This window comes from Oncorhynchus masou, chromosome 8 (assembly GCF_036934945.1).
Source record: "Oncorhynchus masou masou isolate Uvic2021 chromosome 8, UVic_Omas_1.1, whole genome shotgun sequence".
Lineage (NCBI taxonomy): Eukaryota > Metazoa > Chordata > Actinopteri > Salmoniformes > Salmonidae > Oncorhynchus > Oncorhynchus masou.
In genome coordinates, this window is record NC_088219.1 from 21,296,489 (window position 1) to 21,320,426 (window position 23,938).

Here is a 23,938-nt window from a genome sequence, read left to right on the forward strand (position 1 = left end):
TAGAGCCATTCTCCTCCCCTTGGTTTCTATCTCTCTCTTTCTCTCACTTTCTCTCTCTACCTCTTTTGACAGATTACTGGTTCTTAAAATGTACGGATTAACAATTCCTCATGTCCAGACTTCCTTACTGGGTGAGAGTGAGAGAGGCAGACAAAAAGTGAGAGATTGAAATATTGAGTAGCTACCACTAGCTCATTTATGACCCATAACCCAGCAGGCAACAGGGAGGGAGAGAGAGGCTGCTGTGGGACAATGACAAGCTTCCAACCCCCCCCCCCCCGCACAGCATCTGCCTGTCAGGCTGGATTAACAGGTCTGGTTGAGGGGTCAGGGGTCAGTGGCAGACATGTCTAGTAGTACCTAACCCCAACAGATGTGCTGCTCCTCACTGGATCTAGTGAATTCATTGAGCATTTATTGAGAGCATGGTGTACTTTAGGAGTTCTAAGAATTACAGTTCTCATTTCCTCACCACATCCCCAGCAATCTGATACTGGGTTTCTTTCTCCTAGCCAAGGGGTGTGAGAAGACTTCCTTTACTGCTATTGGCTCAAACCGAGGAGTCTCCTTACACACACACACACAGCCCTTGTCCTTAATGATGGATGTGTAGTCAACGTCATGCAGTGGCTTCAGCAATATAACCTTTGTGTGTGTTCCCTTGTTATGGGTATAAGCAGAAGGCCTGTTTTTACCAAAGATAGATGAGGTGATGAGAACAGCAAGCACCGCCCCTTCACATCGCATAGTAGTATTTTTAATTTGTCAGCATATCTATCTGTTCTTGGTTAGAGCCAATAGCAGTAAAGGAAGTGGTCCCTCTGTCACAGAAACTGTTGGCACGGAAACAGCACATTACACCATTATCCAATCCCCCTCCCAGTCCCCTAGCGTCATCCCTCCTCGTCGTCCCTTCATCTCCCCTCCACACTTTCTCTATCATGCATGCTATTCTAGACATGAATGAAACCACAGCCAATCCTACTGTTCACTTATCATAGACCAGAGAAAGAGAATAAGCAGGGTTGTTATACATTGAAAAACACACACAACCAGTCCTTTCTATTGCTGCTCATAGTGGTCTCTGTCTGTTTTTATTTCCATGTTTTACATTTTCCCTTCATATTGCAATGCAACAAACAGATTGTATTGTATTCTGTTTTTGTCACCACTCTGTGTTCTGTTTAGCTTGGTGCCATTTCCCCCCTCTGTTTCTCATGATTTAATCCTGTCCGTTTCCCCCTTCTCTTTATCTCTGCTGACTCCTCCCTTCTCTTTATCTCTGCTGACTCCTCCCTTCTCTTTATCTCTGCTGACTCCTCCCTTCATTTCCCTCTCCCTCCGCTCTCTGACACACTCAAACACGCACACATGCCCTCCTCCCCCATCGCTGCAGTGTCTCAACTGCCTTGGAGCAAACCAGAGAGGAAATAGAACAGACAATAATAAGAGAGACGAGAAAGAGGGGGATAGAAAGAGAGAGAGTATGAGTGGAAGAGCGAGTGTGTTATAGGAGCATGTTGGACTAAGAGTGGATTGCACACTGCTTATCTCTCCCATGCGAGTGTTTGTCTGCAGTATCCCTGGTGAACGGACCCTGGACGTTGAAACGGTAAGCCTGCCTGCTTTATTTTCTCACACTCTTTCTTTTTGTCATCGCCACTAAGTTGGCCCTCTTTGTTTGGCTGGGGTGAGGAGTTGCTGTGTAATTGGATTCAAGTGGAGGAACAGGATCTTTTTTTCTCCTCATGAAGGTGATGTTCTGAGATGGCACCAAGGCAGGGCTGTTTCTCCAGTTCCCTCCTCTCTGTGTAGGTGGACTAGGAGAGCCACTGTCTGTGTACATATCCTCCTTGATACAGCCTTCATAGATACAGTATATGGTTATGTCTACCCTAATGGTAAATAGGGATGTGTGCGTGCTCTGTCCATCTCATCGTTCATGAGCGAATGAGAGGGAGAGAGGTAAGAGAGGGAGAGAGGTGATGGAGAGAGGTGAGGGAGAGAGGTAAGAGAGGGAGAGAAGAGAGGGAGAGAAGTAAGAGAGGGAGAGGAGGGAGAGAGGTAAGAGAGGGAGAGAAGTAAGAGAGGTGGGAGAGAGGTAGGAGAGAAGTAAGAGAGGTGGGAGAGAGGTAGGAGAGAAGTAAGAGAGGTGTGAGAGGGAGAGAAGTAAGAGGAGTGGGAGAGACGTAAGAGAGGGAAAGGGGTAAGAGAGGTGGGAGAGAAGAGGGGTAAGAGAGGGAGAGGGGTAAGAGAGGTGGGAGAGAGGTAGGAGAGAAGTAAGAGAGGTGTGAGAGGGAGAGAAGTAAGAGGGGTGGGAGAGAGGTAAGAGAGGAAGAGGGGTAAGAGAGGTAAGAGGGATGGGAGAGGGAGAGAGATAAGAGAGGGAAAGCGGTGAGAGGGAGAGAGGTAAGAGAGCCAATAAAAGTACTGTCACGTAGGATCTGCTGATGACTGGCTTAGCGAGACAATGAATGTGACTGTGCGGTGGGAGGTGCACACACCCCATGGAGTGTTGCTCTGCTGGCAGGCACTGGGCTGGACAGATGAGCAGTGGCTTCACACCGGCATTTTAGCATCTGCCCTTGCAGCGCTCTGCCTGCCATCCCACATCAACAATAACATCAGCACATCGATCGAGAACCGTGTTGACCCAGGATGGGTGTGTGCGAGTGTGATTCTGAGAAAGTGACAGAGTGTGTGTGTTTCCTGCTCTCCAGTGGCCACAGCAGTGAGGGTCATTTGTGACATTTTGTGTCTCTACAATCCCTCATATCGCTAATGGAGCATTGCCATGACTCGTGGAGTGGGGGTTATTCGACAACGCAGGGGTGTGTGTGTGAGTGTGTGAGAACCTGCGCAGGGAGGGGTCGAGAGGCTAGGGGTTTTAACAGTAGGGAGGCAGATGGGGCAGAGGTTGATGCAGCGGAGAGAGAGCAAAATGAAGAAAGAGAGCAAAGATTGGAAAACAGGACGGGAGAGGAGAGATGGAGAGAATGTAAGGATAAACATTGAGGGGACAGGGCTGTTTAGCCAAGTGTCAGCTGGAGATGATGGACGATGTTGACTTGAGAACTGGCTGCATGCGATAGGCCCAAAGAATGAAGTGAAACAGCCAACATCCAGGCCCTCAGACATCTAAAAATGGAGGCAAAAATTGTGGAATAAAATGCCTTGGGAACCTCTGGAGGAACACAGATAGTGAAATGAACCAGAAGATGTGAGATGAATAGCAACCTCTCCTCTGCTCCTCGCAACCTACAAAAGCAGACCACATTGCATGAAATTCTTTGCAATATTAATGTAAACGGGGAGAGAATATAAATGCACCGACGACGGCAAACTGAAATCAAGACTAGCATTTATTATAGCACTTGATGATACAGGCTGGCTTTAATGTGATTATACCATATTCATGTCATGAAGTGCCTATTAAGCAAACATTGGAGGAATACAGGATCTGCTTTCACAAATGAATTAGCTTGTCACTATTTAAATGTAAGATTACATACACAGACTACTAACAGATCACCGTTTTTCTCTCCTTTTTACAAATTGTATGGCAATATTTTATATATACTTTTTCTGGCTATGTAACTGTAGTGTAACTTCTACATACAAAGGATAGACAGCCAAAGCATGTCTCGTGTCACTCTTGCAATCATTCATCATTGGTGATGGGGATCCCAATAAATCAAATAAAATCATTGTTCAATCTAAATACCTATCATATTTTTGATGTGATATTATAATAAATGTGATGAATTAAAATCTATAACCATTTCACCTTCAATGTGTAAGATGTCATAAGGTTAGGTTTACACATAGAATGTGCTAGAAGGACCATGTAGAGTACAAATGTGACGTGTACCAAGCAAATGTAACAACAACCAAGCCCAAATATACTATATATACAACAGTATGTGGACACCCCTTCAAATGAGTGGATTTGGCTATTTCAGCCACACCCGTTGTTGACAGGTGTATAAAATGGAGCACACAGCCATGAAATCTCCATAGGCAAACATTTGCAGTAGAATGGCCTTACTGAAGAGCTCAGTGACTTTCAACGTGGCACTGTCATAGGATGCCACCTTTCCAGCAAGCCAGCTTGTCAAATTTCTGCCCTGCTCGAGCAGCCCCGGTCAACTGAAACAGCTGTTATTGTGAAGTGGATACGTCTAGAAGCAACAGTGGCGAAGTAGTATGCCACACAAGCTCACAGAAAGGGACTGCTGAAGCACATAGTACGTAAAAATCATGCAACACTCACTACCGAGTTCCAAACTGCCTCTGGAAGCAACATCAGCACAAGAACTGTTCGTTGGGAGCTTCATGAAATGGGTTTCCATGGCCGAGCAGCTGCATACAAGCCTAAGATCAACATGCACGATGCCAAGCGTTGGCTGGAGTGGTGTAAAGCTCGCCGCCATTGGAATCTAGAGCAGTGGAAGCGCTTTCTCTGGAGTGATGAATCACACTTCTCCATCTGGCAGTCCGGTAGACGGATCTGGCTTTGGCAGATACCAGGAGAACGCTATGCACAGTGCCAACTGTAAAGTTTGGTGGGGGATAAATAATGGTCTGGGGCTGTTTTTCATGGTTCGGGCTAGGCCCCTTAGTTCCAGTGAAAGGAAATCTTAACGCTACAACATACAATGAGATTCTAGACGACTATGTTCTCCCAACTTTGTGGCAACAGTTTGGGGAAGGTCCTTTCCTGTTTCAGCATGACAATGGCCCCATGCACAAAGCAAGGTCCATACAGAAATGGTTTGGCCTGCATGGAACACTAACCTCAACCCCATCGAACACCTTTGGGCTGAATTGGAATGTCGACTGCAAGCCAGGACTAATCGCCCAACATCAGTGTCCACCTCACTAATTTGCTTGGGGCTGAATGGAATCAAGTCCCTGTAGCAATGTTCTAACATCTAGTGGAAAGCCTTCCCCGAAGAGCAGAGGCTGTTATAGCAGCACAGGGGGGACCAACTTCATATTAATGCCCATGATTTTGGAGTGAGATTTTCAACGAGCAGGTGTCCACATACTTTTGGTTATGTAGTGTAGGTCCGACATTTCACATCTTGGTGTGCTTTACGTTATTGGGGTATGGCAACGATTTATACTGGTAACCCTAGAGAGAGGAAACTTGACCCATAGTGATGTTTGGCACTATCTCAAGTAGCTGCCATGTCAGTAATAGCTCCTTCTGCATTATGGGAGACGTCCACCAAAGACAGAACTAGTGGTCTTTCAACATATGCCTCATCACTCCTACAAGTAAGGGATAATTAACGAGGAGCTATGCGTTCTTTGGAAAATAATGAACATCATGGACGGTGTGTTCCACGACGTGCTTGTATCATGGGGTGAGACCATGGTATAATACAATTCTTAAACTGGGTGGTTAAAGCCCTGAATGCTGATTGACTGACAGCCTTGGTATAACAGACCGTATACCATGGGTATGATAGAACATTTATTTTTACTGCTCTAATTATGTTGGTAACCAGTTTATAATAGCAATAACGCACCTTGGGGGTTTGTGGTATATGGCCAATATACCACTGCTAAAGGCTGTATCCAGGCACTCCGCATTGCGTCGTGCATAAGAACAGCCCTTAGCTGTGGTATTTTGGCCATTTACCACACCCCCTCGGGCCTTATTGCTTAAATATATCCTCAAACAAAAACATCCAGTAGCCTAAGATCCATCATTCTGTGTCTGTATTTACTATTACACATTTATAAGTAGCTCTCAGGAAATAACTACTGAACCAGAGGTCAGCAATCTTAAAAGTATTAACTTAGAACATTTCCGCTCTTCTATTTACAGCCTAGATGACACTCTATTATGATGTGGCTTGATCACCCATGCAATGAGAGTGTGTCTGAAGCCTGAAGTTGGGCTGAGAGGAGAGGGAATGTGGCTTAACCAAAGCAGTCACGGGCAGAGTGTGTGAGCGGAGTTGAGTGGTCGAAAATGCCGCTCATGGAGCCCGGTCTTTCCATTTGCTCTGCTAAAAACCACTGATGCTCCAAATTAGCTCCATTCATTAAAATCACAATTTAACCAACACCTATCAATTGTTGTGACTACCTGGCCCTACCATTTGGTTTTGAAGTATTGAAACCATATGATTTAAATGAAAAGTATTATATTAAACATGAAAATGTGAATGTTAGAAGTGCTCATCTTTTCAAATAGGTTACATGTCAAATTAAACAGCATATAAACACTCTAAATAGGTCAGGAGCCAGACAGGGAGCCTAAGAAGGAGCAAAAATGAATTATTTAGGCTATATTATTTAAATTATTTCAAACCTATAGCCTAAAAAGAAATACATTGTAAAGCATTTGCGAGTACGACACACTAGGCTGGTAGTCAGGGACATTAAGAGCTCAGCATTTAAGCAACATTTTGTTGTATTAAATCATTATAGGCTATACATTGCGCATATAGGCTGTGATTTACTTAGAATTATATATAAATTAAACGATGCCTTATTAGGCTCAGTCTACAGTGCATTTGAATCCATTTTTAGAAACACCAGTCTGTGGCTTCACGCTCATGTGGTGGTCCCAGGAGAGCCGGCCAGCAGCGGAGAATATCCTCTCAGCATTTGCAGAGCCACTGTGGATGCTAAACATCCTTTTGGCCACTTTTGCCAGGCTGGGCAGGGATGCATATTTTTTTTCCTCTATAGGTAGGAATAAAGGCTTTTATGAAAAATAACCCAATCAAAACAGAAAGCTGTTTGCAAGTTGGAATATGCCAGGCCTATGAGCCAAAATCAATTATGACCTATTGTATAGATAATATAACAAAAATGAAGGAAACTTTTTAGAGATCAGATTTTTTTGTTAATAAATACTTTGCTACAATGACACGTAATTAGCTGCCCACCTCGTTCCTTTATTTTAGCATGTGCAGTAGTAAGTACACCATCATACTTTCGGGATATGTGTCTTTTCAGATTCCGCAATGATTCTTTAGTTGTGGACACTACATCACCACACTCCCTCTCCTGGTCCTCCTCATCTTGATTTTGTCACCTTGATTTTGCACCTGTGTGTTTCTTTATGAAAATATTTAGCGAATTCCATTACAGTAGCTAAAGCAAGGGGCTTAAACAGCACACAAATACATGCTGGGCCGGGCATGCCCTGAGCTCATGAAGTGAGCGCCATTGGATTGGGCTGGAAGGCCGAAGCTCCAGAATCTCACCCTGCGCTCCAGTCAGTCCAACTGGGCACGCGCTGCTCCTTGCTCCGCTCACATGCTCTGGTCAGTGGTCACTGGTAACCTTGGCTGTAATGATGGATGACAGGGATCAGCTTGTCATACCAAAGTAAATCACACTTCTCCATTGAGCGCGCTAAGGTTTTTCTGACACACAAATTGGTTAAACTCACGCACACACACTCACGTCATGCCATGCCATTGGCCATGTGGTGCCATACATGACACAATGTAATATAATTGCCATATGAGTCTATATTACATACTTGAAATACTGGCACAGCAGTACTAGCGCAGCACAGCATGTTTCTGCCATTTTGACTGGGGCTTTTAATAACCTGCCAGTAAAGTTCCCCAAAGAACATATCAAACAGGAAAAACAACAGTTATGTTCAGTTTCACCCCTGCTAACCAATATCTAACATTGCCTCAGCTACTCCATTGTGTGACATAATGGCTTGGGACTGTTCTAAGGACAGCTCTAGCTTTAAAGTGTCATGCCCTTGTAGGGAGTAAACCTGGCTGACTTTACCACTTAAATCGATTATATTATATAGTACAGGGGAAATGATACAAAATGCCCCTCTCCTCTTGCACTTAAGTACAATGATTTCTGTGGACACGTTCATGTTATATCATATTACTCTAGGCCTGCAGGCTGTGGGAAAAGCCATCAAATTGTTCTGCTAATTCCTTTAGAAATTGAATAACTCTGATAACCCACTCTGGAATGCAGTAAACACATAAATCACGCTTACTGTTAGCTTTTTGTTTAGCAGGATACACCTTTCTTTATTATGTTAGGTCAAATACTGTGCCATGTCTTGTGACCCGTTGTGCTAACTGGTTCTATCTCTGCTGGCACCTGAACCAACCAGTTTCTCTGCTTTTCTCCCCAGACTCAGAATAGGTGTTGCTCTAGTTACAGTGCCTTGCAAAAGTATTCATCCCCCTTTGCATTTTTCCTATTTATTTGCATTACAACCTGTGCTTTAAATTGATTTTAATTTTAATTTTTAATTTTATTTAATGTAATGGACATACACAAAATAGGCCAAATTGCTGAAGTGGAGTGAAAAAAATGACTTAAAAAAAAAACTGAAAAGTGTGTGCATATGTATTCACCCCCTTTGTATTCACCCCCTTTGCTATGAAGCCCCTAAATAAGATCTGGTGCAACCAATTACTTTCATAAGTCATATAATTAGTTAAAGTCCACCTGTGTGCAATCTAAGTGTGACATGATCTGTCAGATGATCTCAGGAGATATACACCTGTTCTGAAAGGCCCCAGAGTCCGCAACACCACTAAGCAAGGGGCACCACCAAGCAAGTGGCACCATGAAGACCAAGGAGCTCTCCAAACAGGTCAGGGACAACGTGGAGAAGTACAGATCAGGGTTGGGTTATAAAAAAATATCAGAAACATCCCACGGAGCACCATTAAATCCATTATAAGAAAATTGAAAGAATATGACACCACAACAAACCTGCCAAGAGAGGGCTGTCCACCAAAACCCACAGACCAGGCATGGAGGGCATTAATCAGAGAGTCAACAAAGAGACTAAAGATACCCCTGAAGGAGCTGCAAAGCTCCACAGTGGAGATTGAGTATCTGTCCATAGGACCACTTTAAGCGGTACACTCCACAGAGCTGGGCTTTATGGAAGAGTGTGGGCATGTGGGAGACTCCCCAAACATATGGAAGAAGGTACTCTGGTCAGATGAGACTAAAATTAAGCTTTTTGGCCATCAAGGAAAATGCTATGTTTGGCGCAAACCCAACATCTCTCATCACCCTAAGAACACCATCCATCCACACAGTGAAGCATAGTGGTGGCAGCATCATACTAAGAGGATGTTTTTCATCGGCAGGGACTGGGAAACGGGTCAGAATTGAAGGAATGATGGATAGCGCTAAATAAAGGGAAACCTGTTTCAGTCTTCCAGAGATTTGAGACTGGGGCGGAGGTTCACCTTCCAGCAGGCCAATTACCCTAAGCATACTGCTAAAGCAACATTCAAGTGGTTTAAGGGGAAACATTTATAAGTCTTGGAATGGCCTAGTCAAAGCCCAGACCTCAATTCAATTGAAAATCTGTAGTATGACTTAAAGATTGCTGCACACCAGCAGAACCCATCCAACTTGAAGGAGCTGAAGCAGTTTTGCATTGAAGAATGGGCAAAAATCCCAGTGGCTAGATGTGCCAAGCTTATAGAGACATACCCAAGAGACTTGCAGCTGTAATTGCTGTAAAAGGTGGCTCTAAGTATTGACTTTGACTTGGGGGGGGGGGGGTGAATAGTTATGCACGCTCAAGTTCTGTTTTTTTCTCTTATTTCTTTCACAATAAAAAATATGTTGCATCTTCAAAGTGGTAGGCATGTTGTGTAAATCAAATGATACAACCCCCCCCAAAATCTATTTTGATTCCAGGTTGTAAGGCAACAAAATAGGAAAAATGGCAAGCGGGGGGGGGTGAATACTTTCGCAACTTGGCTCAGTGTGTGTCTTTGTTTTGGGTTTCTAATCCACTCCAGGTATATTGGGCCAAAGTATCATCTCCCCGGCAGCCGTGTGGAGGATACAATAAAATCAGAGAGAGGATTTCTAACTCAGTTGGACTGAACTGTATTGGGGTGGAGCTTTGCCCGTTCATAGTAAGATTACAGTAAATAAGGTTTCGATTATCATTGAGTCTTATGCAAATCTACATCAATTAATGTATATTTCTCTAGTTCCTTCCTCTCTTTCTCTCTAATCTGTGTTGGCGCTCAGAACCAGGCCCTGTGTGTATGCCTGAGGACAATGGGCCCTCCTCCCAGCACTCCTTACTGGGCGTAGAGCAGAGGGACTAACAGAGCATCTTTGTGTTCCATTCCTCACACATAACTGTAGTCATATGACAGACAGCAAGGAGGGGGAGGAGGGGAAGGGTGGTGGCGGGGAGGGATGGAGGAAGGGAAGGGTGGTGGCAAGGAGGGATGGAGGAAGGGAAGGGTGGTGGCGGGGAGGGATGGAGGAAGGGAAGGGTGGTGGCGGGGAGGGATGGAGGAAGGGGAGGGTGGTGGCAAGGAGGGATGGAGGAAGGGAAGGGTGGTGGCGGGGAGGGATGGAGGAAGGGGAGGGTGGTGGCAAGGAGGGATGGAGGAAGGGAAGGGTGGTGGCGGGGAGGGATGGAGGAAGGGAAGGGTGGTGGCAAGGAGGGATGGAGGAAGGGAAGGGTGGTGGCGGGGAGGGATGGAGGAAGGGGAGGGTGGTGGCAAGGAGGGGGGACTGGACTGGAGGACCATCGGGGGTGTTGAAGAGTGTTTCAGGGGCGACGTTATTTGTGTGTGTATGTGTGCTGTGACCATAGCTGCTGCTGGCTGTAGGTCAAGAACCTGGACAGAACGACCAAAGTGTCCCAGGGAAATAAATGAAGCCTACCTAGCTGGCGCATTTGGTTCCTTGGAAGTTGTGGGAACATACATTTTTGGTTTCCCAATGATTCTGGGAACGAAGCCACATGTTTCCTGAATGGTAAATCTGAACTTTTTTTTTTAAGTTCTGAGAACGGAAATGAACATTCTGCCTGTTCTGGGTACATAAATATTTAGGTTGCAGGGAGGTTCTAAGAATGTTTTACTATGGTTCCTTGAATGTTTTCCTGGGAGGTTTTATTAACGTTCTGAGAACAGAAATGAAATATTATTTGAAGGTAATTAAATAACGTTCTGAGGACATTTTTTTCAATAAGATATACAGTGAGGGAAAAAAGTATTTGATACCCTGCTGATTTTGTTTGTTTGCCCACTGACAAAGAAGTCCCCCTGCTCTAGAAAGCATATATACATGCCCGTCTGAAGTTTGCCAATGAACATCTGAATGATTCAGAGGACAACTGGGTGAAAGTGTTGTGGTCAGATGAGACCAAAATGGAGCTCTTTGGCATCAACTCAACTCGCCGTGTTTGGAGGAGGAGGAATGCTGCTTATGAAACATTATGCTTTAGGGGTGTTTTCATGCTAAGGGGACAGGACAATTTCACCGCATCAAAGGGACGATGGACGGGGCCATGTACCGTCAAATCTTGGGTGAGAACCTCCTTCCCTCAGCCAGGGCATTGAACATGGGTTGTAGATGGGTATTCCAACATGACAATGGCCCAAAACACACTGCCAAGACAACAAAGGAGTGGCTCAAGAAGAAGCACATTAAGGTCCTGGAGTGGCCTAGCCAGTCCCCAGACCTTAATCACATGAAACTTCAGCTCCCTCCACAGATGTTCTGAGTTGCCAAACGTCAGCCTCGATACCTTAATGACTTGGAGTATATCTGCAAAGAGGAGTGGGACAAAATCCCTCCTGAGATGTGTGCAAACCTGGTGGCCAACTACAAGAAACGTCTGACCTCTGGGATTGCCAACTAGGATTTTGCCACCAAGTACTACGTCATGTTTTGCAGAGGAGTCAAATGCTTATTTTCCTCATTAAAATGCAAATCAATTTATAACATTTTTGACATGCTTTTTTCTGGATTTTTTTGTTGTTATTCTGTCTCTCACCGTTCAAATAAACCTACCATTAAAATTATAGCCTGATCATTTCTTTGTCAGTGGGCATACGTACAAAATCAGCAGGGGATCAAATATTCTTTTCCCTCACTGTATATATATTTTATATATTTCAATGTGCGGGGCTACAGGTTAGTCGAGGTAAGTTGTACATGTAGGTAGGGGTAAAGTGACTATACATAGACCATAAACAGCTAGTAGCAGCAGTGTCGGGGGGGGAGGTCAATGTAAATAGTTGGGGTGGCCACTTGTTCAGTAGTCTTATGGCTTGGGGGTAGAAGTTGTTAAGGAGCATTTTGGTCCTAGACTTGGCACTCCGGTACCACTTGCTGTGTGGTAGCAGAGAGAACAGTCTATGACTTGGGTGACTGGAGTATTTGACCATTTTTGGGTCTTCCTCTGACACCACCTAATAGAGGTCGACCGATTAATCGGAATGGCCGATTTAATTAGGGCCGATTTCAAGTTTTCACAACAATCAGAAATCGGTATTTTTGGTCACCGATTTGGACGATTTTATTTATTTATTCATTATTATTATTATTTTGTTACACCTTTATTTAACTAGGCAAGTCAGTTAAGAACACATTGATGTTATCAATGACGGCCTAGGAACGGTGGGTAAACTGCCTTGTTCAGGTGCAGAATGACAGATTTTTACCTTGTCAGCTTGGGGATTCAATCTTGCAACCTTACGGTTAACTAGTCCAACGCTCTAACCACCTGCCTTACATTGCACTCCACGAGGAGCCTGCCTGTTACGCGAATGCAGTAAGAAGCCAAGGTAAGTTGCTAGCTAGCATTAAACTTATCTTATAAAAAACAAACAATCATAATCACTAGTTAACTACACATGGTTGATGATACTACCAGTTATTACTATCTAGCGTGTCCTGCGTTGCATATAATCGGTGCGCATTCGCGAAAAAGGACTGTCGTTGCTCCAACGCCTAACCATAAACATCAATGCCTTTCTTAAAATCAATAAACAAGTAGATATTTTTAAACCTGCATATTTAGTTAATATTTCCTGCTAACATTAATTTCTTTTAACTAGGTAAATTGTGTCACTTCTCTTGCAACAGAGTCAGGTTATATGCAGCAATTTGGGCGCCCTGGCTTGTTGCGAACTGTGTGAAGACTATTTCTTCCTAACAAAGACAGCCAACTTCGCAAATAGGATGATTTAACAAAAGCGCATTTGCGAAAAAAAAGCACAATCGTTGCACGACTGTACCTTACCACAAACATTAATGCCTTTCTTAAAATTAATACACAGAAGTATATATTTTTAACCTGCATATTTAGCTAAAATAAATCCAGGTTAGCAGGCAATATTAACCAGGTGAAATTGTGTCACTTCTCTTGCGTTCATTGCACGCAGAGTCAGGGTATATGCAACAGATTGGGCCGCCTGGCTCGTTGCGAACTAATTTGCCAGAATTTTACGTAATTATGACATAACATTTGAAGGTTGTACAATGTCACAGCACTATTCAGACTTAGGTATGCCACCCGTTAGATAAAATGCCGAACAGTTCTGTATTTCACTGAAAGAATAATGTTTTAAGTTTTTTCGAAATTATAGTTTCTGGATTCGACCATATTAAAGACCAAAGGCTCGTATTTCTGTGTGTTATTATGTTAAAATTATATTAATTGATAGAGCAGTTTGACTGAGCGATGGTAGGCAGCAGCAGTCTCGTAAGCATTCATTCAAACAGCACCTTCGTGTGTTTTACCAGCAGCTCTTCGCAATGCTTCCAGCATTGAGCTGTTTATGACTTCAAGCCTATCAACTCCCGAGATTAGGCTGGTGTAACCGATGTGAAATGTCTAGCTAGTTAGTGGGGTGCGCGCTAATAGCGTTTCAATCGGTGACTTCACTCGCTCTGAGACTTGGAGTAGTTGTTCCCCTTGCTCTGCAAAGGCAGCAGCTTTTGTGGAGTGATGGGTAACAATGCTTCGAGGGTGGCTGTTGTCGATGTGTTCCTGGTTCGAGCCCATGTAGGGGCGAGGAGAGGGACGGAAGCTATAATGTTACACTGGCAATACTAAAGTACCCATAAGAACATCCAATAGTCAAAGGTATATGAAATACAAATGGTATAGAGAGAAATAGTCCTATAATTCCTATAATAACTACAACCTAAAACTTCTTACCTGGGAATATTGAAGACTCATGTTAAAAGGAACCACCAGCTTTCATATGTTCTCATGTTCTGAGCAAGGAACTTAAACGTTAGCTTGCACTTTTACTTTCTTCTCCAACACTTTGTTTTTGCAGTATTTAAACCAAATTGAACATGTTTCATTATTTATTTGAGGCTAAATTGATTTCATTGATGTATTATATTAAGTTAAAATAAGTGTTCATTCAGTATTGTTGTAATTGTCATTATTACAAATAAATAAAAAAAATTGGCTGATTAATCGGTATCCGCTTTTTTTTTGGTCATCCATTAATCAGTATCGGCGTTGAAAAATCATAATCGGTCGACCTCTACCGCCTAATTTAAAGGTCCTGGACGGCTGGAAGCTTGGCCCCAGTGATGTACTGGATCATACGCACTACCCTCTGTTGCGCCTTACGGTCAGATGCCAAGTAGTTGCCGTACCAGGCGGTGATGCAACCTGTCAGGATGCTCTCGATGATGCAGCTGTAGAACTTTTTGAGAATCTGTGGACCCATGCCAAATCTTTTCAGTCTCCTGAGGGGTAAAAAGTGTTGTTGTGCCCTCTTCACAACTGCCTTGGTGTGTTTGGACCATAATAGTTTGTTGGTGAAGTGGACACCAAGGAACTTGAAACTCTCGAACAGCTCCACTACAGCCCCGTAAATGTTAAAGAGGGCTTGTCTGGCCCTCCTTTTCCTACAGTCCACGATCAACTCATTTGTCTTGATCATGTTGAGGGAGAGGTTGTTGTCCTGGCACCACACTGCCAGGTCTCTGACCTCCCTATAGGCTGTCTCATCGTTGTCGGTGATCAGGCGTACAACTGTTGTGTCGTCAGCAAACTTAATGATGGTGTTGGAGTCATGTGTCACGCCTGCTCCCGCTGTTCCCCCACTGGAGCTCGAGGACACCAGGCACCCCAGCATTACGCACTCCTGCCACCATCATTATGCACATTTGCCTTCCCCTGTCACGTACATCAGTGATTATTGGACTCCCCTGGACTTTACCTCTCCTATATCTGTCTGTTTCCCCTCTCTGTTCCCCACTTCAGCATTGATTTTCATATGTCCTTGTTTACCCTTGTGCTGACGCTGTTCCTGTCTTGTTCCTTGTTTGTTCCAATTAAATGTTTGACTCTACCTGCTTCTCTACTCCAGTGTCGGCACTTACAGAAAGCTGAAGCCACCAAATGAAGCATCGGGCATGCTGGCTTTCCGGTTGGTGGTGACTTCGTTGTCCGGGGGCCGCCACCGATTGAAACGAGGGTGCCTAAACCAGCTCGTCGGGCTGTCTTGCCCTAGCTGGCTCGAGATGTTTCTTGTCCCGGTTGGCTCGGAAGGCGTCCATCCCACGTCAGGCCTCAGCCGGAACGCCAGGTTTTTTACGCCCAGCCGGCTTCCGGCTGGTCCAGCGCCTGTGCCTTGTGCGGCCCGTCAGGCTCACCCAGGTGGGACATCGGGTGGCGTGTTGGGTGTTGGGGGATACTGTCACGCCTGCTCCCGCTCTTCCCCCCCTGGTGCTCGAGGGTGTCAGGCTCCCCAGAATTACGCACTACTGCCACCATCATTACGCACACCTGCCCTAGCCCCGTCATGCGCATCAGCGACTATTGGACTCACCTGGACTCACTCACCTCCGTTGTATACCCGGGTGGTCTAGAGTTTTTTCCCTCTGGTTGCTCATGTGACATGCTGGTAGAAATGAGGTAAAACGGATTTAAGTTTCCTTGCATTTAAGTCCCTGGCCGATTCTGGATGAGCATTTCCTTGTTTGCTTATGGCCTTATACAGCTTGTTGAGTGCGGCCTTAGTGCCAGCATCTGTTTTTGGTGATAAATAGACGGCTCCAAATAATATAGATGAGAACTCTAGATAGTGTGGTCAGACGAGCAATACTTCAAGACTTCTTTAATATTCGACATCGCGCACCAGCTTTTATTGACACACACCCCCGCCCATCGTCTTACCAGACATAGCTGTTCTGTCCTGCCAATGCACAGAAAACACAGCCAGCTCTATATTATCCGTGTCGTCGTTCAGCCACAACTCACTGAAACATAAGATATTACAGTATGTAATGTCCTTTTTGGTAGGATAGTCTTAATCGTAGATCATCAAGTTTTTTTTCATATGATTGCACATTGGCCAATAGTACTGATGGTAGTGGTGGTTTACACACTCGCCTCCGAATTCTCACAAGGCACCCCGACCTCCGCCCCCGTTTTCTCCATCTTTTCTTCACACGAATGACGGGGATTTGGTCCTGGTCTTGAGAAAGCAGTATATGCTTTGTGTTAGATTCATTAAAGAAAACAATCTTCGGCCAGTTCGAGGTGAGTAATCACTGTTCTGATGTCCAGAAGCTCTTTTCGGTCATAACAGACGGTAGCAGGAACATTATGTACAAAATAAGTTACAAACAATGCGAAAAAACAAAACAACACAGCACGGTTGGTTAGGAGCCCGTAAAACGTCAGCCATCCCCTCCGGCAGCATTATGCATGAATAATGCCTAAACAAATTAATTTCCATATGTCCTGTCTGTGCAAGGAGTTTAAAACAGTTAACCCAAACTAAGCTAGCAGTGTTATTGAAACATTATTTAATTACCTTCAAATAACCTATAATTTCCATTTTCAGAATGTCAATAAAACCTCCCAGGAAAACTTTCAGGGAACCTGTCACACCCTGGCCATAGAGAGGCTTTTATTCTCTATTTTGGTTAGGCCAGGGTGTGACTATGGTGGGCATTCTATGTTCCTTTTTCTATATTTTTGTATTTCTTTGTATTTGGCCGGGTATGGTTCTCAATCAGGGACAGCTGTCTATCGTTGACTCTGATTTGAGAACCATACTTAGGTAGCTCTTGCCCACATTAGTTTTCTGGGTAGTTGCGTTCTGTTTTGTGTTTTGCACCTGACGGAGCTGTTTCGGTTGTTCTTTTTGTTACATTGTATTTAGTGTTCAGTTCTATTTAATAAATGACGAACACGTACCACGCTGCGCTTTGGTCCTCACCTTCTTCCACCAACGGCTGTTACAGAACCATAGATAAACATTCTAAGAACCTCCTTGCAACCTAAAAATGTACGTTCCCAGAAATTGCTTCATTCCCAGAACCAATGGGAAACCAAAAACGTATGTTCCCACAACTTCCAAAGAACCAAATGTGCTAGCTGGGTATGCTTTGTATTCATGCATTCCAACTATGCCAGTATATAGGAAACAGAATGAATTATGTTATGCTGCTTGATGAAGTTAAACAAGTATTCAGACTGATTGAACTTTCGTAAACTACATTATATTTCAGATGAATTTTCCTCATCCTGGCCCAATGATGAAACCACCAACTGCAGGATGTAACTGACGGTGGCTTACAGCAGACACAAAATGACGGTTCCCCCACAGTTTCCAGTCTGTTGCAACAACAGCATTTTTGACATGACCAATATGAAACTGTGTTTGTGCATGTATTAGTAGAAGGCAATTCCATTGTAACAGAATTGCGCTGAGACTTAGATTTTTCACTTAAAATTTATGCCAAACAAAAAACATTGATTTCAAAGTTTAACAAACCATACATCTCTATGCACAATGACTACCTTTAACAATTTACACGGAACATTTTACAAAAAAGTGCAAGAACTATGCAGATGCAATGAATTTTAGTAATATATCCCTCTTTTTTTTAAGTGACCACATTTTCCCACAACTGTTAAGTATCTGCTGCTTATGATTCAAGGATGTCTGCAGAAAAGAATGGGGTGTAATTTATTATATTACACCTTGAATTTGAAAAAATATATTTTGGTTATTTAACTACAGTAAGTGAAGAGGATTTACACCCGATAACAGAATTGCGGTTATGGAATTTTATCATGGGTCCCTGATCTGTACGACACAGAAATGCATAATTCTGGATATGAATGTCATTCTCTTCATGGTGTTGTATCCTAAATAGGTACACAAAGGTAGAAATATCCAATATCTTCATTTTGGATATGTAGGTATTATTCTACACACTGGCTATTATTTGAATGAGATCCATCATCAAACAAGACCAAATTTGGATGGTCCAGACCGGACCAAATCTGAACCAATCATAGACGCCTATGTTTAACAAGTTTGGACATCAAAGTAATAATAATTAGGTGGATAATAGTTTCAGTATAGTTTTAGTTTTTTAAACATATTAATTATGTTAATTATTTTATTTCAGTTTACTGAAATGTTTTTTCATGATTTGGTTTTCATTTTAGTTTCAGTTTTAGTTGAATGTAATAACCGTGCTGTACTCAACTGTGTACTGAAGTATACTTTACTTTTCTTTGTGCACTATTGTGCTCTACTGTACTGTAATGTACTGTCCAAACTTGTTAAACATAAACATCTATGATTGGTTCAGATTTGTTTCAGTCAGCAACAAGTCATGTACGTCGATGTCTGGGACAAATGAAGGCCATACGTCTGTGGACATTGAAATCTGAATAGGATAATTTTTCAAACTAAATATAAGTGTTATTAGTTGGCAGGGGTCTTTACTTCAACAGTGTTTCTAGTAATGTTTTCTAAGACCCCTTTTCTATCTGTTTGACAATAAAACAAAGCCTTTACACACACACACACACACACACACACACTTGGAGAAAATAGGCTTTGTACACATCAGAAATCATGTCCACATAAGGTGGAAGCAATTGTGTTTCCTCAAGGTCATTGATCATTACACTATGTGATGAAGTACCAAAGGCCAAAAACACAGTGTAAAACTTTGTGGATTCATGCTTGAAGTCATCAATTCCCGTTTTTAGGCAGAAAACAAGCACATTCTTGCCTTGTCTTTCTATATATCCCTTTTGTTAGGGAGAGCGAATGCCTGTATCTACAAGCCATGGTAGTATGCAGGCGAGCAAGCATTTCATGAACACTTTCTAGACCGAGGACAAGAGGGAGATGCCTCTCCATGTAGATGGATCATCTGGAACATAGTCTTTTTACGATATTCTGTGGATAAGAGCACCCTTCCTTGAGTCAGGTACCTTTCCATTCATCAGACAGACTGACACACCCACAGCTTGCTGGACTCTCTCCACCTTGTACCATCCTTTCTCTTGAGAAGTCTGGCTTACTGCTCTGCCTGTGCACAAACGTGCCATTGTCCGCACCGGCCATACAAGCAGTGTACCGAAGGGTATCCAAGCATAGACCTCTTAGCTAAATACCCAGGCCCAGAAAAAGAGTAAGTGAGTGTACCAAATGTTGAACAAACACAATGGTCAAGGCCAGATCTTCAGTCTACACTGTAAGTGGCCCATGCACAAATGTTCTCAAACAACTGAATGATTGCCGGGGTTGAAAACCAAAACATTTATCAAATCATTCAGTTAAATAGCTATTATTAGGGCACTTGGTAACGTGTGTGTTGTGTAAAAGACCACAGCATACAGTGGGTTTTTGAAAGAAGCTTAGTCATTGTGCTGGCGGAGGAAGCATTACTTAATACTGTGTGCTTTCTGTGTACGTCCGTATTTGGGATGTGTGTGTGGTGAGACAAGTTTTTTTTTATGGGTTTGGTAACACTTTATTTGAATGTTCCCTCTTAATCTCTACATAAGATAATCATAAACATGAATTATATTGTAATTCTAAGTGTAACAATAGTTTACGACAACAGTCTGTGCTGTAAACATGTTATGACAGAAATGTTTGATTAAGTGTTACAGTGAAGAAGAAAAAAAGAGGTAAGAGGAAGAATTCTCATGATAATATTCCCTCGATGACGTTATCCCTGGCAGGAAAGAGTAATTGTGAAGTTGGCCCGCAGTCCTATCCCAGCCGCCCCAATAGGGGAGTAAATGCTCTCCCTATGACCCAATCCCACACATCCCACACCCAGCTCCCAGAACAGGGGAGGATGCCTGGGATTTCCTGAGGCCAATTAAAAGTTCTGGAATGAGTCTGGAAGGAAGAAACTTCTGGGTGTCCTCTGATGCACCCCAGGAGGCTTGGAAATTAATGATTATAATAAATGACTTGAACTTGCTGATTGAACACAAGGGCCCAGATCTGGTTGCAGCTCTGATCCATTTATCCATATAGAATAGAATGAGACTGTCAGAGGCCCTGAGCTTCACCTCATATGACAGGAATTCTGGGTAATCCTAGGGGAAAGTCAGCTGACACATCTTGGAGTAGTTAAGGTGTTATCTGCTAACCCCCTCTCTCCCCTCTCCACTTCCCCACTTTCCTCTCACTGTCATGTGGGAGAGAGAACTCAGACCCAGAGTTCTGATGATGGACTCATTTTTAGGGCTTTTGAAGACTCATTTGGCATTTGTGATCTAAATGTATAGTATAGTTTGATTCAGTGTACTATCTGTGCAAATTCCAAGTCTACTGGGTATCTGACAGTCACACTAATGTCTGATAATGCGTTGTATATAGAGGCCTGTTTCCAAGGTTTGATGTATTTTAGCAGCATTCCATTCCTCAAGGACAAAGGGTGGGAAGGTAGGATTATGAACTGGAATCATGTCTGGGTCATTATAGGGAAACCAGGACCAGTCAGAGCACCAACCAACCAGCATATTGAAGCAACAACTCTATTTGGGCCAAAGTCCCAATCTTGCATAAAGCAACACTGAAGATCAAACAGTCTGCGACCTACATCTCCTATGGTTCTGACGTAGGACGGTACGAGCGAGCTCTCCGGCAGTGACTCACTACAGCGAGACTGACCATTTTCTAGGTTGGAAAATGTGTACTTCAATTGTCTCCAGAATGCAAAGCATTTTCACTTAATGTCCACATTTACCCAACATACGAAGCCAGTCATCATTTTCAGAGGCAGGTGAACATCGTGCTGTCTGTTTGTGATGGAGGGCTGTAGTGGATTTACAATGATCTGTTTCTCTGCTGCCTGCGGGATATTATATTGACTTTTTGGTTCTGGTCTAAGTTTTTAGACGGCAGAGGAGCCTGCTGGTTTTGTATGCTTGGTTTTGCTTCAGTTTAAAGCTCTATTTTAACACATTCTTGGTTGAGCATTTCGATCTATTGGATCAAATTCAATACATTTTGAATTATAATAAAATCCAGCGCTAATGAAACCCTAAAATTGATTCACGCCTTGGAACGTCTAGGGTGGTCATGGGTCATTCCTCCTCTAGTTCTTTAACCAAATACTGTAAATCAATCATCTCCGGTTAATGAATTTTGCAGCACAATGCAGGCGATGCATTAATAATTACAGTGATTTCTCAGTGTTCCAGTATCAGCCATGTAACTCTCGCTGCCTCAGTTTATCATCAAAAGTTTCCACCACAATGTCAATATCCGTACTTTTTACTCAACCAGTTTGTTAATCATTATTTAAATTGCCAGTTTTGTGACTATGTATTGTTTTCTTCTAGCTACTTCAGTTTAGCTCATTCTAAGTTCCCAGAATCCAGCACTTCTACTATTAAACACCGATTTACACTGTTATTAAACTGTAGGTTAATCCCTCAACTGTTAAATATGATTCTTTGCAGCATTATGCTGTTAATAATCCAGACCTTTTGGACCTTTAAACACAGTGACCACCCACTTGTCCAGTGATAAGGTGTTTTTCCCCACCCAGGCTCTAGAACTAAGACCACTGCTTACTGTCTGGCAAGGTTAGTGGGATTTTCTCAGTTTCAATTGCATTTGTATAAGTAATAGGTTCACTTCTTAATGGTAATTTGGCAAGCAAGTTAGCTAGTTGAGTGAACAGAGACTGTACTTTAGATAGATGTGGGAGGAGTGAGTTTTAGGATTGTTAAATTATTGTAAATATTTGCCATTCTATGTCGTACATGCGTCACTAAACAACTATAGTAAACACTCCTATTAAAATAAGTGCTAAGTGCTACTAACTCTACCCCTCCTCATCCACTCCCTCTCTTTCTCTTGCCATCTGTCCTTCTCTTAACTTTACATTTCTCTTCCTCTGCCTCCCAGTCCCAGAGTACTTTGCTTTGAGCTAAGTTCTCAGGAACAATTAAATGGTTGATTTAAGTCATGTGTACCCCATCAACCAGTCAGACGTCATAGTGTGCCTCAGAATCCCTAGCTTGGTGCGAGAAAGATTTAAAACTCGTGTCTTCAATACAAATTAGTAATTTTCTACAGAACAGGAAATTCCAGGGCCCTGCTTTTTCTAAGTAAATTAACAACACATATGTGGCTCAGTATTATTGCATGGCCTCATCCCATTGTTCACTAACTGATTTATTGGAACAAAAGGCCTGTGTTGGCTAAATAAATTATTTAGGCCCAGAACTATCTCATGGTAAATGTTTTGATGTACAATTTTTATTGCATTACTAGTTTGTTGACAATGGTTTTACTGATCAGTTGGTTGGTCACAAGGCTGGCAAGCCATTGTCTCTGTGTCCTTGTCTGTCTATTGACACGTTCACCTGCAGCCCTCCCATCCAACCAGCTAGAATTCACAGGAATATGAGGTCCAGATTTAGTCCACTCTAAGACAGATCCTTGAGTTTCTTGCAGAGGAGGCTGGTGGGAGGAGCTATGGAAGGATGGGCTCATTGTAATGGTTGGAATGGAATAAATGGAATGGTATCAAACACATAAAACATATGGAAACCACATGTTTGACTCTATTCTATTTATTCCATTCCAGCCATTACAATGAGCCCTCCACCTAGCTCCACTCACCAGCCTCCTCTGGTTTCTTGGTAGCCTAAGAGAAAGAAAGATGCTATGATTTTGACTCAACATTTATTACTTTTAAGGTGGTCTAATTCAATCACTTTAATTCAATATTAAAACAATCTAATTGGCATCCTACTTTTAGTTTGGAGATGACGACAAGGAAGAAGAGGTAAAATTACATGTCAAGCAGCATGGATCTAATTTCTTAGTATAACTGCACCAGTTTCGTTGGCACACATATCCACATTCAGCTGTATGAATGCCAAAGGCAGTTTGGACAGCCTCATGCACACCATTGATCGGTGTAAGTGATCAGGAGTCCCATCAGGTAAGCTCTTCTTTCACCCCCACCTTTCTTTACCATAATCTCGTTCACCAAGCCAAACTTGGCACCGCACGTGAGCCTACTCACAACCTATTTAGGTTGCACTGCATTTCTCATTATGGTTGAAAACTCTATAGGCAAACGTGTCGCTCAGCTCAATTGTCTCCATGTCTACCAGGGGAGCCAGGTCAGGGAGGGTAACTGACTGACCAGTGAGTCTGGTGTCCTCAGTACCCCCAGTCTGCCAGGCTGCTCTGTCACCACAGGAACCCCAGCTTCCGGCAGGGAGTAAACCTTCTACCCTCCATCTCTCACAAAGCACTGTCCCTGCACTGCCATGGACCAATTGGTAAATGGAACATTAAAAGCATAAGCATTGTGCAAAATGATATGAGTGCTATTTCACACAGTCTTTGTGGAATGGGGTTGGCTGAGAGAGAGAGAGAGCGAGATGGGAGAAAGAGGGAGAGATGTAGGGAAAGAGAGAGATGGGATAAAGAGGAGGAGCAGTAGGGAGAGAGACTAATTGAGAGAGGGAGAGAGATGGGGGGATAGAGAAAGCGAGAAATGGGCGAGAGAGAAAAAACTCTTACTAAAACTCTTTAACATCATCCTTAGCTCTGGCATCTTCCCCAATATTTGGAACCAAGGACTGATCACCCCTATCCTCAAAAATGGAGACAAATTTGACACCAATAACTACCGTGGAATATGCGTCAACAGTAACCTTGGGAAAATCCTCTGCATTATCATTAACAGCAGCCTTGTACACTTCCTCAATGAAAACAATGTACTGAGCAAATGTCAAATTGGCTTTTTACCAAATTACCGTACAACAGACCATGTATTCACCCTGCACACCCTAATTGACAACCAAACAAACCAAAACAAAGGCAAAGTCTTCTCATGCTTTGTTGATTTCAAAAAAGCC

At 43.1% G+C, this 23,938-nt stretch overlaps 1 protein-coding gene across 2 annotated transcripts in view; it reads left to right on the plus strand.

Moving 5' to 3' along the window:
- The first annotated feature begins 1,352 nt into the window (after nt 1-1,352).
- LOC135544386 (guanine nucleotide-binding protein G(z) subunit alpha) overlaps nt 1,353-23,938 on the plus strand; it is a 53,207-nt gene continuing 30,621 nt past the window's right edge. The window contains exons 1-2 of one of the 2 annotated variants that reach the window (XM_064971952.1): nt 1,353-1,612; nt 9,789-9,908. The gene's annotated coding sequence lies outside the window, so the exon portion shown is untranslated. The remainder of the gene's footprint in view (nt 1,613-9,788; nt 9,909-23,938) is intronic. The other variant, XM_064971951.1, reaches the window with a different exon arrangement.